Here is a 12,930-nt window from a genome sequence, read left to right as displayed (position 1 = left end):
TTTTTATTTCGAGACTTTAATTTTTTTTGCATTTATTGCAGTTTGATAAAAAATTAAATTGAACATCGCATTAAATTCTTGTTCGAATTCAGTGAAGGGATTAACTTCGTAACTGATATGAATTCAATTAAGTAAGATAATTAGTAGGAAGTGAGATATTTTCATTGTGTGATATAATTATTTTATTAATTATTATTAAAAATTTTTATCTATAAACAATAATAAACAATAAACTATTTCAGTAATTCTTAACTACTGCGCCACGGCACTTTTATGTGCCGCTAATTTCTTGAAGTGTGCCGCTAATACCTTGTAATTAATAACTCAACCAACTTTTTGTTAACTTTGTATTACAATTTATTTTATTTAACGCTGAAAGGTTTTCTCATAAATTATTTTACAGAGTGTGTTAAATTGATAAGTTAGCAAAATTCTTTTCAACCAAAACCAAAAGTTTGAGTATCACTGATCTAAGTTAGCTTCACTTCACTTAGCTGACTTAATTTGATTTCACTGCAAATTAAGCTATCCTAGAGAAACGTGATGGAAAATATATTTTATAAACCTGTTGGATGGAAAGCATGCCTAACTATTTGAGAGACATTGGAAGTTTTGTAGTTATTAAAACAATGCGACGTCATACAATATCTCTCAAACTTTTCTGCCAAAGCTCAACACATCTCAAAATTAATAAACAATAAATTATTTTTTTTTTTAGAATTATCAACTAAAATTACTTCAAATGTTTTATATTTTTATAAATTATTTTTGTTCATATATTTTAACACTTCTCATGAGTACATGACTCATACTATTGTAAATATACTTCAAAATTGCATATTTATTTGAAAATTTGAAAGTGTTAACATTGAAAACAACAATAATAACTTTAATAGTTCTTTAAAATAATTATTAATTATTAAATAATTAAATATCAGGACAAATCAGGTGCAACACTGGCTGCCTGGTTCAGTTCGTGAGTCTATGTTTCAAGTTGGGGAGAGTTTTGGCTTAATGTCTTTGCAAGTTTCAAATTATTTCCGAACAGTGACTATCAATGATCAATGAATATTTACAGAGATTAATGATGATAGGTATTGGTATTTGGTAAAATCCGAAAGAACTATATGTCAAGAAAAAAAAACAAATTTATAATTTATACTATACAGCCGTATATGAAATTTTTTTCATATAGTGTAAAGCGATCAAGAAAGCAGTGGACAATATATAAATATACATGTTATCAATTTGACACTCAAGAGGAATCGATTTATAGTGTCCGTATGTCTGCCTCTTTGGTAATATGCAAACAAACCAGTCACTTTTCACAGAGAGTTTTTGTGAATCTAGGCAGAAAAGGTCGACATTGGTAATTGATTAGTTGGAAATTGGTAGTTAATTGCTTGTTTGTATCAGATAGGGTTACTCTAAAAGAATTATCGAACTATTGGATTCTAGACCAGAAAACAAATTTCAAGACATAATACGCAAAAATCAACGGTAAGTAATTAATTTATAACGATACAATCTGGCGCATTTTTTAGCCTAAATTTTTTGCATTTTAATTAATTATATAATTAATTATTATAATTGATTATTATTATTATAATTATTATAAATTATTATTTTACACAATATATAACAATATTTTTTTTTTTTAAACTACATTATTATTATATATTCTGTTTATATGTAACATAATTTATAGACATTAAACCCTGATTTGGGCCTTATTTATTCTGTAAGTTTCTGTAAGTTTTTTTCAATTATAAAACAAACAATGTATGTAAGTATTTGCGAAAGTACAACCGAAATTAATTTTTGGTCTTGATACTCGTAGATTAGGTGGAATTACGCATTGTTCCACCATTGGCCTATAAATTTTTTGTCGGTGTATTAGAAAGACGCTTATTTGGTGGTATTGCTTATTTGGTAGTGCGCAGTATTTGTGAATGAGAGAAGACTGGAATTTCAACAATTTATTCACGTGCCGAAACGAAAACTTATCTATGAGTATTTTTTAAATTATTTAATAAAAGTAGTTTTATAGTAAATTAATTTTTTTTTTAATTATCGGAACACAGAAAATGACAAAGTATAGAACGAGTAGGATAAGAGAACCAAGTGCAAGCAAGGCAGATTACAAGGTTTCCCGTATTTAACAAAACAAGCGCATTCTGATGCTTTTCGACGATTTTGTTTACTACAAAAAAGCAAAGTAAAATTATTTATTATTGTTATTATTGTTTTATTTTATTTTATTTTTTTTTCTTTTTGTGCCTTTCAATGTTGACAAATTTGAAAATAACAAGCGAAAAACTACAGCAAAAATTAATCAAAACAATACACAAACAAATCGCATATAAAAAGTGTAAACAAACGACCAAAGAAAATAAAAGTAAAGGAAAATGGAAAAATAAAATTATTTTTCATGTTTTACATTTGTGCGTCGTCAATTGCAAAAAGAAAGATTAATTTTCATTTTTTTATCTTAATGAGTTGGCTGGCCTGAATCATGCATACAGACTTAGGCAAAAGAAAATATAAGTTGTAGAGAAGCGATGGGTCTAAGGGTTTTGTAAAGTGGTAGATACAAATTAAGCAGATGTTTATGCATCAGCGAAAACACAATCTCAAAACTGACTAGTATGAACTCAATCTAAGTTCAAGTAACTATAAAGCTATTCCAATCACCAGACACACCCCTAGATTGATTGTCAGAGAGTAATCTCTATATCTCTTAAATAAATTAATGAAAAAAAGTGCAAATCGCAAATTGAGTAGAAATATCGTAAACAATCTAGAGACACATAGATTTTAAAGTTATATCAATAGTTTTATTTGATAAGGGTCAATGTTCTGACATAGAACGTTTAGTTACGTATATACATTTATATTTTGGGTTGAGGTTGAAATTAGTGGAACACCTAATTATCTATTTTTCAGTATTTCCGCTAGTAAATTCAATTATTTTTAACTCAAAAGATGTCAAATCAATCTTGTCAACTCATATTAAATACATATTACTTAAATATTATCTCAATATACTGATACATTTCACTAAATTCTTACATAAATAGTATCATATTTTGGGGTTTTAAATTAATCATATATACTTAAATTTGTTGTTCTATCATTTTTTCTATACTTCTACGAACGCCATGAGTCATTGATGTATATTTAATCCTTTTTTTTCTTTCTCTCCGCTCGCATTTGACTTTTCTTCCCTTTTCGGGTATTATTCGTTTTCGATCGTCTTTCTCCTTATATCTCTCTCCCTTTCCCACTAGATTTTTCTCTCTTTCTTCCTCTATCTTTTTTTATCTCTTCTCTTCCATGTACCTCGTGACTTCTTTCTCCCTCTCCTCCCATATCTCTCACCCCCTTTCCCTTTTTTCTCTTTACTGTTTTCGGGTCCTGAGTTCAATACCAGGAAAACTTTAGCTTACTATCAATTCATCCATATGCATAAATCAATTTTTTTTTTAACGTATTACGAAGAAAACACCATTAAGTGGATACACACTGCCAGCCAACTTTTGGCCACAAAAAAAAGATATCCGATCAGAAGCAGATAAGCTGTTCTATGTATGATAAAAAGAACTCGATTCAGAAAAATTGCCTCAAAAGGGTTGTACACTCAATAGAAGAGAATTTCAGCTGTGTTACGTTGTTATTTGAATTGAGAATACTTTTAAATTGCTGCCGACCTATCACATAACTTATTAATCTTTACATACAATTATTTCTATGAAGCAATGTATTTAGAAAGTAATATACTATTCACACGGCACAAGTTGATATTTAGGAATTATTGATGCTCATTCAGTGGCGTAACTACAGGGAAGCAACTGGAAGCAACGCTTTCGGGCCCCCGAATTTAGGGGGCCCCACTATAAATTTTTGTATTCATTGTATTTCTTTTTAATAAATTCTCAAAAGTGGGACGAAACGTTTTTTGTTGGAATAACTTCATATTGCATTTTATAAAAGATACGTAAATTTTAAATTTAAAGTACATAATATGTATGTACTTCAAATAAAATATTAAACCTATTAATGAAATAAAAAAGTTTTTCTAAGAAAAATATGTGTCTTGATCGAGAGTTTATATGGAAGCTATATCTAAATTTAAACCCATTTGAAAATAATTTTGTACGTTGTCTTTTGCAAATATCAGTACTGTATACACCATATTCCATTTGAATACCTTTATTAAAAACGGAGAAACCTCATATCCGATTGTTAAGTTTATATCACAGCTACAAGAAATAGACGTCCAATTTTAATCAAATCAAATGGTGAACAGGGTGCGCTCCCGAAAAGTATGTGTATAAAGTTTTATTCGAATAGTTCAAAAGCTGAGAGAGTAGTTTGAACTGTAAAAGTATACTGATATATACTTAATGGTATTTCCGAAGTTTCCTTTAATGCGTTACGAAAATCTTGACAAACCTTATATACCCTTTTTACATTTTTTCGTGTAAAGAGTATAAAAAGAGGGGCCCCTTAGTATGTTGGTAGGGGCCCCTTAGTTAAAATTTGCTTACAGGCCTAAAAAATGTAGTTACGCCACTGTGCTCATTATACTTTCGTTGTTAATCTATTCGATGTGTTCTTGTTCTTCTCAAACTATCAAGTTCGGTGTGCATACTGGTTTAAGCTTGATATTCAAATCAAGTTTAAGTATTCTGTAGTCGACTACAGAATTGAATTCAATTGAATAAGGCAGCGTTGGAGATTTCGAGAGAAATATTTTTATACCACACAATATATCTGATAAGATCTGTAATTTATTTTAATATTCAATCTATTAATTGCCTTTGGACATCAATTAACCTTCTTTAAGAACATTATCAACATTTTTCATTCTTTCTTTGAAATTCTAAAAAGTTTAAAAAAAATGACATTCTATAATTTTGGCAAATTATCCTCCTATTTCCGTGTGTTCGTAACCACATTTTGGCTTAAACGCGCATAACGCCACCCCATAAAAATGCTGACTCTTGCTTGGCGCCAATAATATATGAAAAAAAACATATTTTAATAATAAAAATAATAAAAAAAAAATGAAAAGAAAACATGTGAGCGAAATTACTAAACCGAAAAGTTTAATAAGCAACACAAACATCACCAACAACAACCACACAACTACGAAAGCAATAACAAAATATTGAGTATTAGAATGATTTATATGTGAACAGCAAAAATGTAGCAACAACAATTGCAAACAAAATCTTAATAGAAGAAAACCGAATACAATGTACGATTCGGTTCGACTTGGCTCGGTTCGGCTCGGTTCGGCTCGGCTCGGCTGGTTCACTATTCATTTGTTTAAAAATATTTGCGGAATTTAGCGGCTGCAAAGACGAAATGGTGCTATGCTTTGCAGTGTACGGCGCACTACTCTAGAAAAGTGGGCGGCTGACAGTTAAGCGTGCACGATTCGGGTAATGCATTTTAAATAAAATCATTTTAATTAGAAACACTTTATAGGAAGCAAGCGAATTTAATTAATTATTTAAGGTTTTGTGTGAGTGAGGTTAGTTCAAATTATTGGTCTGCAAATTAAAATTAATTAAAGTAAAATGTCAGCAAATTATATGTGTAGCTAACAATACCTTAAGAGAACCGATGATGATGATGATGCTCTTAATTAAAGCAATTAATGTATTCCGCAATTATTACAATTAATTTTTATTCAATTATTTTATGTTTATTTCATACATTTTTTATATGGTCTACTTTTGAGCGTCTACAGTAGCAAAAAAATGGTAAAATAGTTCTAATACTTATAGAAAAAAATTAAGATATATTAATTGGAGTCAATATATATTTATCATATGTTAGTGGTGTAGCAACAACAAAGAAACACTTATCTTTATTAAATCACGACATTATGACAAACATAATGGGGCTTAGGGCTTATAACTGAAGCCCAAAAAATTATCTATACAATATATAGACCCTTCTAAATCTTGTTTGAGAAGTCGAGAGAGAAAGTATATAGTTATTTATAAATTATTAATAATTATATATGGCTCCATGATTAATATATACTAATGGTTAGAAAAATAAATAGAACAAAAAGTTTAAAAGAGGCCCTGAAGTATCTAATATACGTTATAAATTATGTACAAATATAAAAATCAATTTTAATTTTTTTGTTGTTTTTTTAATGCAAATGACGTTATCTATTACGGAAAAAAAAACAATATGAAATATGTAACAAACTTTATTTATAAAAAATAAAAATTATTATTTGGTTCATTTTCCAAACCATTTTACTAATTTTTTGTGATTTTCTTAATTTTTATAGCCATATATCGATCGCCGTTTGTCCCGAAATAATTACCCAATACAATAAATTAATTTGATTCTTAATTGCAATATAAGTTAAATTTAAAATAATCCTATAATGAATTTTTCAACATAATTAATGCAATTGTTAGTTAAGGAGTAAAGTTACATATGTCTATGGCTAATATGGCTAAGTGAGTGACAAATGCAAAAGGCGGATAGATAGTATTGGAAATAAAATATATATCTCAAAAATAATTAATCATGCATTGAATTATAATTTACATTCTTTAAATAAGTTCAAAACCAATACATACATAGAGACAGCCATATACACACTTTGCCTTTTATATATGTATTCATTTTCACCAGCCTAAAGTCCGGACAGACGGAAAAATGGTATGTAGTTGAGGACTTACGATAACGCTTAACGGAAGAAAAGGGTTCAAGAATTTAAAGAATCTGCATAATTCATATTTTAAAGATATTGGACACACTCTCTTTAAGATGCTTTTTTTCGGTCAGCCAGTCAGCCATTCGATCAAAAGAATTGAGACAACACAAAACGTACGTGTAGCAGTTGAGATATTCGAAGTATTTCTCTTTTTCACATGTCACGATAACGACAGGTGCTTGATATCATCCCGTAATGAATATGAAAAGAATTTTGGCACCTCACAATACAATTATATGTTTTATTTAAAGTTCTGGCGCTTAATTTTGTTTACATATTATATTTATGTAAGCAGTTTTATTTACGTATTTAAGTAGTTTTAAAATTGTCTGGTAGTATGAAATTTAAATTAATTTTGTTTGGGTTTTTAGTAAAGATGAGGACAGTTATTGGTTTATTAGGAAGCAACAAACAGATTTTAAGAGTCCGTATTCAAGTAATATCGAACATTGGAGGAAAAAACATAAAAAATTTTATTCGAATTAATATATGTACTATATATAGCATATATATTAGTTCAAATAACTAATATATAACTTAGAACTATCTTACATTTTAAGTATATTTATAATACATATATTATTTTTTTTAATAATTAATCAATATTTAAATAATCATTTTATCTAATATATAAAAAATTAAAAAATATAAATATTTTAATAATGTTAACCTTTGCTATATATTATAAAAGCAACAACACGTTTCCAAGTGTCATCTCATCTAGCACAAAGCATGCAGTCTCTTAAATGACTGTATCTCCAGTACTTAAATGTACGCAGGAAATATGCTGATTCAAGTCGGATAATTTTTGAAAAATTCGTATATTCGTAAAAAGCTTTAATCTATTACTTTTTTCAACCATAACTTCGTGTTTTTGTTAAAAATGCGGTAAGTTGAACACACGTTTTCAGAAAAATGATGCGTGATAGATAGGCAATTCCTTGGCAAAATATGTTTGTAAAATAATAATAAATTATCGATAGATCGAAAATACAAAAAATAGTTTTTAAATTTTAAGATAACCGAGCTTTTTAGGCAAAAAAAAGAAAAATATCAAAAAAAAATCAATTTTGAAACACCATTATTTCTAACTAAACTTATTTAAGACATCAATCTATAGTATATTTCAACCTAATCGAATAAATCATTTTCAAGATATTGGCCTGTATTCTGATTTATATTGAAAGAGCACAAACCATTTTTGGAACCTAAGAGTCATTTTCAGCGTATGTTCGTTCACCCCATAAACATTTTGCAGGGAAGGGTTTGGAAGCAGTTTCTTCATTCATTCGTTTGCACGTACATACAAAAATAAAGATATTTGAAGCCACCCGATCTTTTTTTTCATAATTTTATCAAGAAAATTAGTAAAATTCTTGTTGCAATCGAGATTAGCACTTAAAAGATTTTAATTTTTGTACTGCAAGATATTTGCATGTAAGAAGAGATGCATGCGAATAAGTCTCTGCTTTCAGCACTTGTGACATATATGACAATAACAGTTTCAGATATACATACATACATACTTGTATCTGTTCAGAAGTATATAATATGCTTCGTGATTTATATACGAAATATTTTTAAGAATTCAAAGAACGAAACGGAAGTGTTGTGGCGGATATTTGCAATTCCATTAACAATGGAAATTGTCAGTAATGAATAATTAAATTTTTGAGTGACGAAAAAAATATTTAATTAAATAATTAAAATTACAATCGCATTAATTAATTTTAGTTAATGTTAGGTATATAAATATTCAACTTATTAACGTAATCCACAGTATTCTAATTAAATGTATATTTGCATATTATTTAGCGAAAGTATTTCAATTTCATTGCAAAGGAGTATAACCAGGTCTGAAGGACCTTGTTTAAGTAAATCATTTAAGATAATAGAAAAAACAGTTATTCAAGTTTTTATTTATATATATATTGTATTGTAGGCTGGTTCTTACAAAATCTCCTTCATCATTGACGGCTCTGCGGCAATCTTCTAATTTTGCCTATCGTTTTCCTCTTCTATTTGCCTATCTATCATGTTAGCCATCTGTCAAAATATAACATATCATATGACATTTAACGTGTTGCGTTTTCGATGTAGCTAAACAACACTTTTTAATCCGGTTAAAATTTTTTAAGAAATTTGGTGAGCAGAGAAGGGATGTAAGGGCTAAATAAAAAACCATTGTTTTTTATTATATACTAATTTCATAATTAATTGAAAAATATATTTTACATATACATACACTGTGTTTCGCTTGAATAGTACAATCCATATAGCATTTCACTAATTTTGCAATTTTATTTATAGATTTATCTTAATTTCTTGAATTTAGGATGACTTCTCGTTCCATCTCTAACAAGAAGAAGAATACAGCTATGAGTGTTATTATCTCTGCTGTTTACAAACTTTAAAATATCACTGGCGTAAATTAATTTTTTAATTAATTAATTAATGTTTTTATAATAAAAAATGTAACTATTTCTTTTTTTCCAAAGAAACCCAAAACAACCCAAAACTGTGTGGATATCACTAATATTTTTGCCGAAATAAGTATAAAAGTTAAAGTAAATTAAAGTACCTTTATCAAAATAAAGTGTGGAGCTCCAATATCTATAGTTTACACACAAAGATAAAAGTCTATTAAGCATGCGTTCTCCTGTATGGTTGCGAAACTCGGTTTTTAACGGAAAACATACAAAGCAAGCTGATAGTATTTGTCAACCGCTGTCTCCGCAGAATTTTGCGTATTTTCTGGCCAAACAGAATATCAAATCAAGACCTTTGGGCCAGAACAAATCTAAGAGATGTCAACCTTGAAATTCGCAAAAGAAAATTTGGATGGACCAAATTTGTCAACAGACGTTGGTATATAACCCGCAAGGTAACCGCAGAGGTAGAGTTCGTCCAAAAACAACATGGAGAAGGTCAACGTTAAATGAAATAAATACCGTAAATACCGTATAGGACCAAGCGACTTATCGACAGCCTATGCCTACTATAAGAGGCTGCTCGAAAGCATTGACGTCGAGCAAGGTAAAAATTTATTAATGTCATTTTTATATTTTTTTAGTTTCTCAGCTCCTAATTTAATAATTGTTGAACAAATTCAATTTTTTTTATTTGTTTAATAAAGAATATTAACCAATAGGTTTTTTTTATTTATTTGAAAGTTGTAAAGAAAAGAAATTAAATATGTGGAGTGTGCTATTCAAGTGAAACGCAGTGTATTTTTCATATATAGTATGAGCATTTATTTATTTTCCTTTTTTTTTTTTTCTTTTTTTGAGATTTTATTTCTAAATGAAATTTGTCCAAAGAAAAAATTTCTCCACCGACTGCAAACTGCATTGTTATGCCATTGCATGCAACACAAAATCAACTGCAGCATTAAAAGTAACAATCAAAAAAAAAAACAACAACACCAACAAAATGGGCAACTTTTTTTTTCATCTGTGGAATTCGTTGTCAGACGTCAACTTATGGGCTCTCCTTTAAAGCGGCAGTTGATTCAACAGCTGGAAACTGAAAAAGAAAAACCCCGCTCTTGCCCTCTTCTTCATTCATTGTTGTTGTTGTTATTTCTGTCAGTCATACTTGCTTTTGTTGATGTTAGGCATGTTTGAACGCCTCTGAGTTAGCGATTTGTTTGCCGGTATTGTTTGTCTGTGTCTGTTTCAGTATTCATTGCTGTTTGAGTTGTTGCTGTTTCGCTTGTTGTTTTTGTCGTTGCGTTGCCCATTAGTCATCATTATTAACAATGACAAAGTTATTGAATCATTGCGATCGCAATTGATAGTTTTTTGCTTTATACGACAAAACGGCGCAGAACTTCTTGTCGCTCTCATTTCAACACACTCTCTCTTTAGATCACAGCTCGACAGACAGCAATTGCATTCTTTGGTAGGCGTTCTCTTTATGTATATTGCGAAAATGTTCACTCTTTTACGCTTTTTGATTGCTAAGAAATTTCTGAGAAAAAGAGTTCATTTCTTCTTGAAATTATTACAAACTTGAATGTATTTTTCTTAATTTGTAAAAAGTCTCCTTAATAATACTTAAGGAAAGCCATCCCAATAACGAAAGTTGGTTCAGCGATGTTTTAATGTAATTTTTTTTTAATTTTACTATGATTACTAATTATAACTTACTCATTTTAGCTGGAATTTCAAATTAAGAAATATTTACTTAAAATAAAAAGTATTTTAAAGATAAAACAATCCACGATACTCGTATGTGTATAAAACCGTATACAATATATAAAAAAATGTATGTATATATAATTTAAAAAATTTTCATAACATTAATAAATATGATTTTTAAGTTAGGCATTTTGTTTAAAAGTGTAATATCCTTGGAAACGTTCCAGACGATTGACTTCAAGAAACTGCATCAACACCAAATCGTCTGCTAAATCGTCGATTGACCGTAATTGATTGATAACACCAGCTGTAGATATTTTAATAGCCCCTCTAATATCTTTTAAAATATTGCTCAGTGAACTATATTTTATGTCAAGATCAAGATTATAATGGCTGTTTCATTTGCTGACAAGGCAACAAAAATATTTGCGGTATCATTTTATATATGAATGCCGTTATATGTGTGGTTTAGAGTCTACCACTATTAAATTTAATAAAAACAAGAGAATAAGGAGTAGTCTTAGCCCGATTCTTTAACTTCAATAATAAAAAGATAAACTCACTTTTTGTTAAACAATAATATTTTAGACAAATTGATTCATGAAAGAAAAAAATTTTTTATCATTAAATTAATGCACCTGTTCACAGAATTCAAAAAACCATAAGTAAAATTAGTTGATTAAAGTATGAATTGTTGGAACTTTTAGGCGATGAGTCAGATTCAGCTCACTTTGTTTTCTAGCTAAACGATTCTTATTAAATGAAAAGGTAAACCTGTCGCAAAAGGGCACCGAAAACTTTATGGTTTTTAATTGATTCATAAGATAAGGTTGGGACCAAATGTAAATGATAATTAGATAAATATATTGCATACTACTCCACATTCCGGTCAATAAATATATCAAATGACTTTTGAATCTCTTCAAATACAAAGCCATTTCAGATAATATATTAATTTTGATGCTGTATGAACTATATATATAATTTGGTATAAGAATGAAACATTTTTAATGCTATTGATTTTAAGACATTTAGGGTTTTTGGACTAAACGTTTTTTTAATCTGAGTTTTCTTTGTTATGTGGCAAACTTAGTTAATATGGCAAAAGCTCACATTATTAGATTTTTGTTCTTTTGACCTGGCCTTGGCCCAAGGAATAATTTTCGTCATTTCTGAGGAATATTTTAGAAACACCATGTATATTAAAATAACTGAAAGTTAAGGTGAAAAAAATGTTAGTAAACCGCCATAGATAAAAATCTCATTAATCAATTTCTGCTGTCACTGAAATGTTATTTAATGCCTTCTAAATATATGTGATTATGTTTAAAAGAAACGGATGAGTTTTGAAGACAACTGGAATTAGATACTACTTTATGATAGCCTCATATACGGATTCTTGACATTTCAAAAACTAAAGAAAAATAAAACACAATTTTTATAATTTAATTTCTATTGAATAACTAACTAAAATTAAAAAGTATTAATTTTTTAAAAATACTTTTTACTAAATACTTCCGCATCTAACCTTACTAAACAAGTGTAAAAATTAAAATATGAGCCATGATAATATATAATAATTAAAGCGACCAAACGTCCAAATGCTCTACTTCAGATTTCTAACACATATGTTGACACTGCACTGTGCTACCAACAACAAAGGCACTAATTGCTTTTGTTGTTATTTCTGTTGCTGTTGTTGTTGTTACAAAATTGAAATTTCATGTCGAAATCCACAAGTGCGAAATATTCATTTGCATACAAGACACAATTCACCAATTCAACAACAAATCAAAGAAGAAGAAAAAAATTTGCAAGTTTTACCTACATTTGTTTGGTTGCCAGCCAAACGAACCGAGTTGACCATTTAGTGAGAAGAAGAAGAAACACTACAACAACGTTGGGCTGAAAACAAAAACAAATTGTGTATGCGCTCACAGTTGGGTTAGAACGTGAGTGCGCCGCGCTGCTTTATTTCTACATGCTTTCTTCTTTAACTTCTGCTCACTCACAACGCCGCTAATTTGAATATTT

The 12,930-nt window shown here is 29.0% G+C and overlaps 1 protein-coding gene across 1 annotated transcript in view; it reads left to right on the top strand.

The window, feature by feature from the left end:
* The window catches only part of LOC119687204 (protein N-terminal asparagine amidohydrolase-like), a 16,675-nt gene that overhangs the window by 604 nt on the left and 3,141 nt on the right, over positions 1-12,930 (top strand). The gene's annotated exons all lie outside the window — the stretch shown is intronic.

Source organism: Teleopsis dalmanni, chromosome X, assembly GCF_002237135.1.
Source record: "Teleopsis dalmanni isolate 2A chromosome X, ASM223713v2, whole genome shotgun sequence".
NCBI lineage: Eukaryota > Metazoa > Arthropoda > Insecta > Diptera > Diopsidae > Teleopsis > Teleopsis dalmanni.
This window is presented reverse-complemented; position numbering and strand designations above follow the sequence as displayed.